Raw genomic sequence first — 13,227 nt, 5'->3', positions numbered from 1 at the left:
CAATCCGCTGTAAAAGTATCATGTCAGTGGATTCAAACCGCATCTCAGTTATACCTTATTTATAGGCTCACTGCTCTTACACCTTATGCCACAGAAAAAATTAACTATCAGCTGTATTTTCTTCCTCTGTACTATCCATAGTGCTGATTACTACACAGTGCCAGCTGGGTGGTTTGTTCTACCTATGGCAGGGTAAACTAAAATTTTCACATTTTTCCTTAAACTGTGAAAGTGATTTTTGCACAGCCAAGAGGGGTGCAAATGATACAGGGAAAAATATGAATTATTCTATATCAAATACTTAACATGTACATGCTTGACCTAATGTGTTACGTTACAAAAGGCGCTTTATGGATTTCGACCATTAAACAAGGGTACTGAAAGCAGTTATTTCAAATATTTCCCAGAGTTTCCTTTATACAAACTCATATATTAGCAATGTGATAAAGAGTTTAGATGTAATGATATTGTATCGTCACATTGAAAGTGCAACACAAACAAATTATGAAAGTTGTCCTTTCACACTTGCCTGTGAATGTCTGGATGGTTCAGATATTGTTAACAGTTAGCATAGACATTTACTCACATGATTTTAAACAAAGACTGCAATCACTGAAGGAGTATCCCTTTCTTTCTGTGTGCTACATACTTTCATTATCTATGCTTTCATAATACCAACTTTATCTCTGTTTCTTTGCCATATGTTATCTTTAACAATGCTTATATTACTCAATTTAATATGACTTACTTGTGTATCATAAATGTTCAGGTAATATGTAGATCTTATTTGTGTGCATATTAGTTGTATATAATCACACAGACAAACTCACAGCCATCCTGTTTGTTCATTATATATGTAAACATATGTGACTGTTTTCTGTTTCTTCTCATACAGGGATATGGCATCCAAGAAGACATTTTTACCCATTAAGTTAAAATACAGTGATGCAGAAACTAAGGTAATCATCCAAGCTGTACATTGTCATGGAGCTTTTTGGTTAATGAGAGGTATAGTTGACCAATCTGCCTGAGACAGAATATCGCAGTAGGTGTATGATGACTTTAGTGCAGTTGGAGGCTGTGGTTTCTACACCAAGATATGACACCAGACAACTGACATGATAATCTCTGTACACCATAGGGCCTCTACAATTCCTGGAAACAGGTGGCTCTGAGGGATGATCCTGCTACCGAACTACAAGTAACTGAAACTAAGGAGTACCTGTCCACTATCAGAGATAAAGAATGGCTCATCAGAGGGTTCCCGCAGAATGCTTAACATTGATGTGGTTCTAGACCAAAGACCTACAGTATCATAAGGAGACCTGCCAGGTAAGCAGGAAGCAAGTGTCATTGTTATATCTTTATATGCACATATCTAAGATTTCTGATATCTATCCGTGTATATATATATATATATATATATATATATATATATATATATATATATATATATATATATATATAAGTGAGTGACAGTGATAACTGTGTTAATCAGAGTACAGTTATACAGAAAGAATGGAGCTTGCACTGTGTTTTGAGGGATAGCCAACTGTTCACTAACTTTTTTATGAGAACCTTTTTAACCTGAACTTTTGATAGGGACTATTCTCTTTTTCTTGTTCCTTTTGCAGTGTGATACTTAGCAGACTACTTTCCTTTCCATTCCTCTCATATAGAGACTTCTGGAATGCAGGCTGCCAGCCCACCTACACATGGTAAGTACACATTTGTTTATTGTTAATACTGTATACAAGGTAGATTCAGGTCTATATGACAGTAAGGCTTTTGTAGCCTTAGCATCTGTTGCAATGATTAACATACCTTTATTATATGGAAAATATATGATCATTTTTTTTCTCCATTTTTCTGTTTATTGTGTTTATTGCTTGTTATCATAGGTGATCCTGAGAGAGGCACTGTGGAATTCATACAACCTGATGTCGGAGTATCAGTAGAGACTCATGATGATGATGATGGTGGTGGGGATGAACAGGCACATTCTGGGAGTACAGAGGGTCACTCTGACACTGAGGTTTTGACTTCCACATGCCCTGCCCGTATTTAGGATACAGTCAGTATGCCTATGAATACCTGAGGCACACAGACCTCTAATATAAGACAGGTTGAGAGTGACACAATTGATCAGGTTAGTGTGGTTACTCCAGTTGCACAACAGGTGACCTGCCTCAGTAGAAATCATGAGGGCATGTTGTCACACAGGAAAGTTGGCAGAGGAGTTCAGAAGAAGCCTGCTGTCCACTCTCCTCCTTAAGCTGGCGCATCATTAGAAACTTCCAGATGTATGTGTAGGGCTGTAATTGAGGCACAGGCAAGTCCCACAAGTGCCTTAGATGAGACAGAGTGATTATTCAGTGTCATACATTCTGACATAAGTGACTTCCTGAACCATGCGGGCAGTTCCTTAGACAGAATGAATAACATACTGGATTGGGTAGTTTCTGTAATGGAATGTATGAAGGGGAGATTGTGCATCTGTGTGACAGGAGGGCTGCTCCATCTTCTTGCTTCAGCAGACATGGCTACACAAGATCTTGCTCCTGCAGTGACACTCCAGTCACTGCTTCATCAGTGATTGCAATGACCGCACCAAGATGTGGTAAGCCACTGGGTCATAGTTGTAGACTTAGTCCTGATGACAGCTCATCCAGCGGACACTGCTCACATTCAGGTTGCACCCTGACTTCTTGTCAGGGCAGTAGAAATATCAGTGTAACTCATGGCAGAGGAAGTTCTTGTGATTGGAAGCAACAATGCTGAACTGAGTAGTCTGCCATGCATGGATCATGCCTGTCCTAGATGCCATGATGTAGTGCTAGCATAGTATTTGATTGTGCTCATACAGACACAAGCATAGAAAAAAGTAATTAATTTCCCCATACCATTTCACACACATGCAAACTATCTAAACAGTACTGCTGAGTGTTAAGTGGTATACATCTGTGGATACTGGCCCTGCACACTGCATACTCTTAGATGAACATCTGCTTCTTACTTGCACACACTCACTTCATTGGTGTCAGGATTGCACTTCTAGCCCCCACACTATGTGCAGATGATGATGATGACGACTGTGCCCTGCCCTTTCACATGTATTTGTGACTAAGGGTTGCATAAAAATCTGATTCACGCAGTGGATGCCTTATGCTTGCTTATTCAAATGATTGGATTTATCCATATGTATTACAGAGCTAAAGTTGTTTATTTCTTGTTCCCATTCATTTGAGAATAGCTTACTGCTATATTGTTGTTGTTCTGCATCGCGTTGTCATTAATGCACAGGATGCATTTGGTACTTCAGTCTTGCTTTTTTGTATAGTCATGCACATGAGGGTATACTTGAACTGTTCCATATTTTACGGACACTGGTCAACTGAAATGCTTGATGCAAACTATTGATTCTAATATGTACCTATATGTGGCAAACATCTTACATAGGGAATATTACTGAATAACTGTACACCTCAGACAAAAAGCTCTTGTTTTTTTTTTCTTTACTGGTTTCACACTTACCTTGTTATTACTACAGCGGTAAAATGAAAAAAAGGCTTCCACCACAACGAAAAGTTCACTGAAACATTCTGTTAAAATGTAGGCTTTAATAAAATGAAGAAATAAAAAGCACAAATTGTGCTGTTCAATTTGCAGGTCAAACAGGAAAAGCGCTTTCAGTTAAAAAACCTTCTTCAGATCCTAATGTGTAGACCTGACTTTCTGCTGTTAAATAAAGATCCTTAATTGCTCAACCAATCACATACAGCAATCAGACGCACGCCTTCCTTAAGCCTCCTTTTCAATTCTTAATTCGGCTTCTCTTTTTCAAAATAGGTTTAATAGGAACTATACTGTTGAGCCCTGGAAATAAATTAGCTCTGAGTTTCATGATCCATTTTCTTTCTTCCTTTTCAGTTTTGTTGACAATGTCTCCTCCACAGAGGATAGTAGTCACATTCTAGATAACCATAAAGCTAAATGAATGCCCTGGATTTTCAGACACATGTCCATGTAGGGCATTGGTTACTACTTTATTCTTGATGTCTAACAGGTGGCAAAGTATCCATTCCTTAAACTTTCTATTGGTCTTTCCTACGCAATAGGCTTGGCACAAATTACAAGTGCCAACATATATAACATTCTTGGTGTTGCAGTTGACAAAACCAGAGAACTTATAGCAGTTGTTAGTTACCGGGTGAACAAAATTGTTGGAACATTTAATGTGGCTGCAAGCTTTGCAAAAGCCACATTTCCAAATTCCTAACCTATTTCTTCCTTTTGTACTCTGCTTTTTAGATATTCCATCATAGTTGCATAGTAAATCCTTTAAGTTCTTCTTGTCTTTATAACCAAACTTAGGTGTTTCCCCTACATTTCTCTTAATTTTACTGTCAGCAGTTAAGACTTGCCAAAATTTCTTGATGGTTTCACGGACATCAAAGGAGTCAGTGCTATAGGTCATCATGCATCTGTGACTGTTGCTGTTCCCACCTTTCTTCACATCACTCTGCTTCCAGTTCGAGTAGTACGGTTGCCCTTTGTTGTATCGAATGGACATTGCTTTACCTTTTCTCATGACTAATTGTTTTTCATTATAGCCTCTTGAAGCAAAATTCTGTAAGTTTGTCTTGTTCCTGTAGAAAATCATCATCGTCAGTACAGAGCTTGGATATCCTGCTCACTTGATTTTCAACAATATTCTGAAAAACATGTCTCGGGTGCATGCTACTGTAGTATAGCATATGGTTCCATCAATTTGGTTTCCTGAATATAGTGGTGCCAATTCCTTTGCTATTATTCATTGAAATTCTCATGTCTAAGAACTCAATCTCACTTGCTGACATTTTTACTTCGAATCTTAAAAAGCTAGTTGTACTTATTAAATAGTTGACGAAATCATTTAGGCGTTGCATTCTGCCCTTCCATAGAAATATAAAATCATCCACAAAACTATTGTAAAAGATGATGCATTCCTTCCATTCATTTTTTTTATCCATGTCCCATTGCCTTTCCCATTCAGCTAGGACTGAAGGACCTGAATCCCCTACTAGATGCCCTTGAGGAATGTCAACTCTAGCAAACCTGGTGTACAGCTCACAAGTGTGCCATATGTGTGAGTCATGGAAACTGCCTGGGTTATCTGCACAGAAACTGTAGGGGATCCCTTAGACATTACAGTCACCCTGACGGTAGAAACATTTTCTGTTTATGTACCTCCATCCCTGCTCCCTGGGTGGGGCTTTTATTTCTATGTGTACACAATCTGTGACCCTCAACACTTCAGGGAAGTGTGGTAGTGCATAAAATTTCTGCATGGTTCTTGTTCTCTCCTGGGATGTTTTTAGGAAGCAGATATGCTCCTTTGCACATAGTAGCATTTCATTCAAAAACTCATGTAATATTCTAGAAGCTGATGCCTGTGACACCCCAAATATAACCCATATGGATCTCTGGAAAGTATCAATAGATACTATAAGTAATGCTAAACATACCTTTGTTTGCACTGGGATGGGATCTCCATGATTTCACTGTGGCCTGAGGTAGAGACGGCAGAGATTGCATATTTCCTCCTGTGTTTCCTTGTCCACCCTATATCTCTCTATAATTTGTCTCATGCAGTTCATGATAAATTAAACAGGGTCTAAATACCTTTCTAATTCTTTTTGCTCAAGGTCTAGCAGCAGCAACAGCAGCACCCTGATTTAAAGCCTGTTGCACATACAGCATAGTAATAGCAGCAGCAACACCTAACATGTTTTTTTTTCTAAGTGTAATTGTGTTTGTACTCCAAAACATTTTAGTGTACATGGAAAAGCCTACACCAAGTGTATATAATTGCTTCATAGCATCCTGAACAGCTCCACCATGTTTGATTGGTTAATTAGCATGCACATCTCTTTCTGCTTTCATTATAGTATCCTGCTGTTTCCCTTTGTTTGGTAGCATGAGTACCAATTATCACACTATCATGTTGGCAGCACTGAGTGACACCAGCACAATCATTGCATTTCACGTAGCTCTTTGTGAGTCCTGGTCAGTGTTTCTGCAATGGGCAACCCCCTACCCTTGCATCAGACTATGTGGGGAACAAAACACCCCATGCCCCCTACTGCGAGCCAGATCTGACATACCAGTAATCAGAACCCTAATGTGTAGTTACCAATGTGCAATGCTGGAGTTGTGAGTTTAATGATAAAGACTACTGCATCACATAGGTTCTTTCATTAAATGAGATACAATTATATATAATGACCCTGAGATCACTTTATGATAGGAGGCTGTAACCATTTCCTGTATCTAGAGCTTGCCAATTCACTTGATATTATGCCCTATAGAGAGACACTGGCAAACTCTAGATATACATCATGCAAAAATTACCCCTCATACAGTTCAGTAGTCCATTTCCTGAAAAAAAAAGCTGACAAAATTTAGTACTGAATATCTTATCTTAATGAAAATATACTGGTGCATAAAGCATGAACAGATCTCCTGTGAACAATGACTATTTGGCATGTAACCCATTACCTTTTACAGCATTCTTGTCAGGATAATAGTTTTAAAATCATCTTTGTAAATGCATGGACCACATTTATGAATACAGTATCACTTATTTATGTGCAGGTATTAGAACCATAGCTCTAGCACTATAGAAAGGAATTTCTTTCAAAGTAAAACATGTAAGATGATTTGCCTTAACACACAGAGAATGCTACAAAAGGGTCATTGCTTTCCAATAAAACTGCATTTGTAATTTTGACTAGAGATTTATTTATTTGGTAAAGAGTAATGTGGGATTTTTCATTAAGATGACCATGAGTGAAGATGGTTACCACTATAATTTCTTGTTACTAAAAATAGTCACTAAACCTGTTTGCTAAGGTATTGTTAATATTCAGTATATACAAGAGTGTGAAATGTTATGTTTTCATTCATGTTTACTAGTTTTCATTTTTCTAAAAGATGGTTAAAAAGGTCTTAAGGCATTATTATTTCCTTCAGACAGTAAAAGCAATTTAGTATTTGTAAGTCCAGGAGCCTTTGACCAGTGCTTAGTCTAAATTTGTTAAGTGATGGGGAATAATGCATGTTAAAAGCTCTTTTCATATTTTTAAAACTGTGAGACTCTGCAAGAGGACTTCATTTTAAAATGTCCATCATATTTATGTTTAATGTAGACCTATTTATTGACATATTTTTAACACATTATTAAAAAAACAGAAGCATTTTCCTTTTGAAAGACTTTAGAGGGAATTTGCGTCCTTGGCTTGCTCTCTGTCATAACATCCTTAACTTTCAGTGACCGTAAGTTACATTGGTAAACTATAATAAACATTCAGAAGGACTACACAAAAGTGTTTTTAATAACATCACAGATCCACAATGTGTAAGAGAAGTACATCAGAAAATGGGTATCATTCATGATTACATTTTTTTTAAACAACTTATAGCAACCTGGCATTGTGTTACACATCCATGTCCCATACAAGAATGGTACAGTAAAAGTATCAGTAAACTATCATACATTCCACCATTTCCTCATTTATGCCATATGTCGCATGACTCCCCCCCCCCCCATCCCCCAATAATACTAGCTGCCATCTCAACATAACATTGAATGTTTTTGGTGCTGATAACTTTATCATGATCACATATTTAATTTAACATCTTAAATTAAAAATAACAACATCCTAACAACATATAAATCTACCTATTATGTCTGACTTTACTGTTTTTGCAACTTCACATTGACGCCACTATTCATTTGATCACTCAGGAAAAAGTAAGGAATTCCACAAAACCTTCTTTAGACAAGTCCATCCCAAAATTATTTAGGACTGTTAAGAACATATTCCTTCCCACTGAATATTTCACATGCTGGGACTACGTCTGATTCCTTTTTATTTAGAATGGCTGGTGCCTGTATTGCTTTAAGGAATATTGTCCAACTCTCCTGCCATTCTCACAGAACATCCACAGATGAGGTCCATTACATGTTCCTGGTGATCAATGGGGGTGTTCTAGAAATATAACCTAAAGAAGGTATACAAACTATCCCTGTCAATATTAAGGTATCAAATGTTGGGTGTAGGTGAACAATCCTAAATATTATGGATTCAGCCTGCTTCTGTAGCTCGGCATTGCCAGCATGTCAATGTGATGGACCATTTCCACTTGAATAGTCCCAGAGTAGAATGCTGACAAACATGGATTATCTTAAATTATGTATAGTGTTACACAGCAGAGATATTTTTAGCAGAGTGGAGGGTCATCATCTTATACCATACCAGTGGTGACTGGTGACTTCAAATCAAAGGGGGGCTGCAGGAGACAGCTTAATGGGAAGGGTTGTGACCAACTAGAAAGGGGCAGAGCTATGGTACAGTGGGGTCAGTGCTAGCCATGCTTACCAATTTACATGAAATAAATGCTCAGTCACTATGGCGAATGCTGAATACTCTACACAGCACATTGTTACATGTATATACAGGTAGTCCAAACAAGACAAAATGAAGTGGAGAAGAAGAACAAAATATTTCAATGCATTGGTTACATGACAGCTTACTTAATATCTAGATGGAAACAAAAAGGTTATGATGCATGACAAAATAAATTACTTTTTAAATATATTACTGGAATTCCAGTCAAAATCAAGTATAAAAAAGCAAGCAGCACTCAACTCAAACCACTTCTCTTTGTAGTTCTAATTATAATTTATATTCATCTTTATAAAAGTACCAAGTAACATGCTGAAAGCAGCAGTCTCTGGGATACTCCCAGTTCCCACTTGTAAAAATGTTTCTTATCCAAAAATGACCTGCTGCCTGACAACTAACTACTTTTTTCATGGGGAAAACATGATCAAAGTAAAAAAAATGAACAGCAAATAAGAAACATGCTCAAGATAAATTGCTTAAAGGATTACTGCACAGGTTATGGACCACACATGATAGACTGGCATTCTGTTTAGTTAATGGGTAAAGCCTGCAAAGCTGACTGTAAGTCTCCAACAAATGTAATGAGCTTCTGAAAATACTGTAATCCTGTCTTGTACTACCACTATAATGTGTCTGTCATCCAAAAGAAACAAGAAAGCAAGTATTAAGTAAAGCTGCATGGATTACTAGTCTTACAGCATACATAATTAGGCATACTTATCACTCTTAATAAAAGTAGCCCTACCTCAGTCTTATAAGTAACAAACCCACCCACATCAAGAGCCTAGCAATTACTTTTGTTTTTGCACTTGCACTCTGTGTCACTTAAAATGGAACCACATAACTCATACAGGTGGCACAGTGTGAACTAGATACTTTTGAAAACAACTGTCATGTCCTTTATTACAAATACTGTCATATGCATTTCAATACCTAAGTCTTATACGTTATCTAGTTACATAAATATTCTCTGCATGGCAACAACATAAATGCTTTCAATGTTGATAATTCTTTAACAGTATGCTTATTAAAGCTTATTTGCATCTTACAATCTCAGACAAGCTTACCGGTGGTCATTAAAGCATTACTACTTAAACACAGAGCAACAACAGGCACTGCAACAACATGTATTTTCTGAATAATAAGCATAAATCAACAGTATAAAAATATGACAGAAAACCAGAACATTCTGCAAAATCAAGGACAGATGAAAATCCACTGCACTTATGTTTACCTTGGATCGGGGGATACTCTGCACACTTACACTGCATAGCTGCTCCTTGCCTTGCTTGGACACATCCAGAGTCACTACATGGGGGGAGTGGGGTACAACAAGTATGTCACAATTTAAAATGTCTCTGCGTGATGGTGATGGCCCTGACACATTTGGTCATACCTCTCAACCTCATAGCAAGAAATCTGGACAAAGCCATAAATAAAAGTGGGACAAAGGCCCAAAAATAGGGGCAATTTTTAAATATTGCTCTTACAAACTTAGAAAGTTGATAGAATAGTAGGTCTTGCATTAGTATGAATTTTCTGAAGAGTATGAAATCTGAAACTCAAATGTCTGTCATTATTTTCTAACTTCAAGCTTTAATGATTTGCCAATAATCTGCCAGAAAAACACACTTTTTTTATGAAAAACAGACCAAAAATGTGATGCAGAAATCTGGATATTCTGTGAAAACCTGTACAGTTGAGACTGAGGTATGTAATATGTTATGTAAGCAAGTGTAACTTAAGAATTCATATGATTCAATGACCAAAAACTCTGGTCTGTTCACATACCTATCAAAAATGCTGAACATCGTCTGAACTCATACCATGTTGCTAAGGCCTGGAACTCCTTATCTGTACCCATCAGGTTAATACCTTCCCTCCCATCCTTCAAAACCATTTTGAAAGAGTTTCTAGCCAAAAGCTAGCTCTGTTCTTACTAAACACTAGGATAAATTATATCTCCAAATGTGAACAAATACTTATTCATATTGGCACACAGCTGCTGGTGACTGGTAAAATTATGTGTTCTTGTGTTTTTATGAGGGTCTTCTGCCTCTGCTGCCAAATGCCTTGTTACCTTTTAGGAACATAAGCATTTATTTAAGCAATATGTAATCACCACTAAGTTAAGTCTGTGTTCCTGCAAATTTCCAGTGTTGCAGGATATAATGTTGTTGAGGCTGCTGTGGATGGCAAATGGGGAAAGGGTTGATGAAGAAAATTACCATTATTATTGCAACTTGATAAAAAGTAAGAAGAGGTAATACAAAACAAGATAAGTGTGCCAACATGTGTATATTTATTCATGAAATTTTGACCAGGGTTGCTGAATGAAACCACATCCTTAAGGAAAAGGTAGGCAATGGTGTGTGTGTGCTGGGGGGGAGACAAAAAAAAATTAATCTGGTGACCTACTATAACAGCATTACTACTGTGTATCTGACACTGAAGTATACAACTAGATACAACTGTGAAACATCAAACATTGTACAATAAACAAGGATACAAAGTGACCAAACAATGCATTAGGTTGCAGAGTGAAATTATATATTTTTTGGGGGGAGGCAGTGTGAAATAGGTGGCAAAGAGAAATTATAGTTAAGGAAAAAGGGGCTATGTGAAGGAGAGGTACATACTAAGTTGTAGCCAGAGATTTCTTTTTTGTACTTATACTGTTGACAGCCATCCTACCTCAGTTTATGAAATGCACACCTCTGTAAGGGTGCTACTTCATTCTTTATAAATTAATACATCATTTACTATTTATTGCTTCCACAACCATAAAATGTGTTGAGCAATTCTTGTTTTAACTAGTTATGTACAAATCTTTGTTTCAGATACAAGTTTCGAGAGCATTTCACATTTAGAGATTATTTTGAAAAATATGCTCATCTGAGTGAGTCTCTTTACAGTCTTGGGCATTCAGAGCCTGGTTAGGCATATAACAATGCAATATCTGTCTTTGGGATTAGGAAGGTAAATATAGATATAATAGTTATATTAAGGGATTTCGTTGTAGTATGTAACAGATAAATTAAAACAAAATGTGAACTCCTCCTGATATCTTTCGATGTGAGAGTAAATAAAGACTTTTTGAGGAAAAAAAAAAGGCTGGTAGTTTCCGAAAAAGAGTCTCGGAGTGTGGGTTTCTAGATGAATCTTTTGTCTATTCATTTTCTAAATATGATTAGTGGACTATTTAAAATATTTCATACGAAACATGTATAGTTTGCAGAATAATTCATCGAGGTGGTATTTGAAAGCAATAATTTCTCCTTCACTAACCTGCTATAATTTATTCAGTGTTCTTTCCGTTTTCCAATCCAATGGGTACAGGTCATTGAGGTCAAACAAGTTGAAGGTGCACTGATCTGCTGTCTGAACGAATGAACTGCAAAAGTACTGCTGCTGATTGTTTCTTGCTTTTTCCCAGCACGCATAGCAAGGGAAGAGAGTGAGAACCAATCAGTAGCCATCCAGACATCCACATCATGTACATGACTGCGGACATGGCAGTCCGATTTCCTTCCACTTTACTGTGGTTAAAAAATGCATAGACTTCTAGGCATCTGTACACTGATGCCTTCTCTTCTTAATCTGGACTAGTTTCGCAGCAGTCCGGATTTACAGAAACTAGTTTTTTTTTTTTTTTTATTAAATCCAGAACTCGCTGAGCATGCATGCGCATGTAGTTCGAGTTCCGGGACTTTAACAGCGAGTCAGTCAGACTCGCAGCTAAGCAGTATAATTTACAATACTAAATATTTTATTTTTTAAAATGTTAATCTTTCTTTTTCTTTTTACAGCTGGGGGGGATTGCAGCCCTGCAGTCCGATGTCATGAGCCATCCCTGTACCATACCCTCTGCTCTTCTGAGGTGTGCAGTAGGTTTATCACAGTTCTCTTTTATTATATCTAAACATTTATCATGCATATTGGTCCATTCACTGTAAGACAGACAATGAGAGAGAGAGAGAGAAAAATGTAGCATTAGTCTCCTTTACAATTTTCCCCTGTGACTGGCCATTTCTTCATAGTATGAATTATCTACTCATTCTGAACCTATCATGCATTTTACATAATGCAGTGCATCCCTAAATTGTAAATATTGTAACCACCTGATTCTATGGTTTAATGTACCTGATTTAAGATGGTTATAGTCCAGCATTGCATTTTTTTTATACCACATATTGGTCAAAACACAATTTCCTTCCATAGTTAATGTTTCCAGAAAATAGGACACCTCTCAGTCTGAACATTTGCTGCACCCCCATATCCATCTCCAGTAGATTTCTTCCATAACCTCTTAATTCCAATTCCATACCTTATTTTCTACTCACTTCTACCAGACCACCAGGTCCCACACCTTGATATCTTGTCATCCTAAGTCGTGGACTTATACTTCTTTCAGTAAGGTGCTTTCTAACATAATTGCATGGGGTGTAATCTTACTCTAAGATCTTGGCATTTAACCACTGCTTCATGATGTCTTTTAAAATCTTGGAGACTATATCCCTCATATTCTAAGGGTAAGTTTTTTTTTTTCATTTGTAGCGTAAGATTTGAGATGTGTTTAGATACTTTGATTTGTTAAAATGTTGGAGATGGCCTGCCAAAAAAAAGACTTTTGGAAGCATTTACATTTTGATGATTTGTACCAGTGTCAAGAAGGAGAAGTTATTCCTTTTCCTTCAAACATTCATAAAGTTACTTAACACTCATGTCTGTGAGCAAGGCTGGGTAAGATGACATGGTTATCTTAAATATGCAGAAG

Source organism: Protopterus annectens, chromosome 6.part1 (assembly GCF_019279795.1).
Source record: "Protopterus annectens isolate FY-2018-M chromosome 6.part1, PAN1.0, whole genome shotgun sequence".
NCBI lineage: Eukaryota > Metazoa > Chordata > Ceratodontiformes > Protopteridae > Protopterus > Protopterus annectens.
The sequence above is the reverse complement of the archived record's forward strand: the minus strand, read 5'-3'. Positions refer to the sequence as shown.